Source organism: Pituophis catenifer, unplaced genomic scaffold, assembly GCF_029215685.1.
Source record: "Pituophis catenifer annectens isolate HBS135680 unplaced genomic scaffold, rPitCat1.0.hap2 SCAF_3, whole genome shotgun sequence".
In the NCBI taxonomy this organism is placed as follows: Eukaryota; Metazoa; Chordata; class Lepidosauria; order Squamata; family Colubridae; genus Pituophis; species Pituophis catenifer.
Genome location: NW_027256883.1, coordinates 152,394,623 through 152,396,067, shown reverse-complemented (window position 1 = coordinate 152,396,067; position 1,445 = coordinate 152,394,623).

Here is a 1,445-nt window from a genome sequence, read left to right as displayed (position 1 = left end):
TACATGTGTTATAGCTTAATATTTTGAAGAATTAGAGTAAGATTTGATGCAGTGTTTCAAGAAGGGAGAAGAACTAATTAAGTCAAAACTTTTAACCACTTTGAGGTAAAGATAAAGATTCCCCTTGCACATATGTACTAGTCGTTCCCGACTCTAGGGGGTGGTGCTCATCTCAGTTTCAAAGCTGAAGAGCCAGCGCTGTCCAAAGATGTCTCCATGGTCATGTGGCTGGCATGACTAAACGCCAAAGACACATGGAACACTTACCTTCCCACCAAAAGTGATCCCTATTTTTCTACTTGCATTTTTATGTGCTTTTGAACTGCTAGGTTGGCAGAAGACAAGTTTAACGGGGGCTCACCCCATTACACAGCACTAGGGATTCGAACCTCTGAACTGCCGACCTTTCGATTGACAAGCTCAGCATCTTAGCAAACATTGGATGTATATACTGGAAGGTATACTGAATTAGGATAATTTTTAATTTAAAATTTTAATTTAAAGCAGATCTCTTATGTTGAATGGATTCAGGAAGGTATGGAAGGCAAGACAGTTGCATTCTTGCCTAAATATGGGGAAACATGTTTGTTTGAATTTTGTTTCTCAAAAACCATGTTTAATCCAAAACAGTTTGGCAAGTTATCCAGAGCGTGATTGTTCTGGATTTGAAACAAAACATGCTTTGAGCCATTAAAGGAAAAAAGTTTTCCTGGGGTGTTCTGTTGTGCAATGAGAAGTTATATAACGGTTGTATTGGGGCGGCGGGGTGGGAGGGAATTCATGCTTACTTAATTAAAAGAGTTTAGCCTTATAAAAACTGACAAAGGTAAATTGCAACAAGTATTTTCCACCCAAGCTCAAATGTGTAACTTACCTAAAATGGAATATCAACTATTTTATAATGGGTGTGTAGAGGATGCATTTTTGGGTATTACAGAGCATGATAATTCTGTCTTAGATAATTTAGCAGAATTATTCAGCATAAGGTCCATAGAGATTCTCAGTCATCCAGGTCCTGGTTGTCCCAAAGGTGCTTTTGCCTGACCTGGATGACTGAGAATCTCTACACTTTTAGCTATACAATTTGGGATGAACACCCTTTGAATGGTGTGGGAGTAGGAATGGATTTCCAAAGGAAAAATTGCAGACTGCAGGAAGCAGGAGCACTACTCAGGTGACACACATTGAGGACACATAACCTCCAAGTGTTTCAACCACCCTTTAAAAGGATGCAAATGACCAGCTGTCTGCAAGGAATATAAATCCTTCCATTCCCCACTATCCTGTTAGAGCTGAAGAAGCTTCTTGGATGAGAAGCTAAATGTCTTCAAACGGAAAAAACAAAGTCCAGTTGCCTCCTGAAAAAGCACCTTTGGGATGTTCAACATAAGATTTATGAAGGATAAAGAACAACTTCTATTGAAAAAATAAGCATAGCTGTTGCA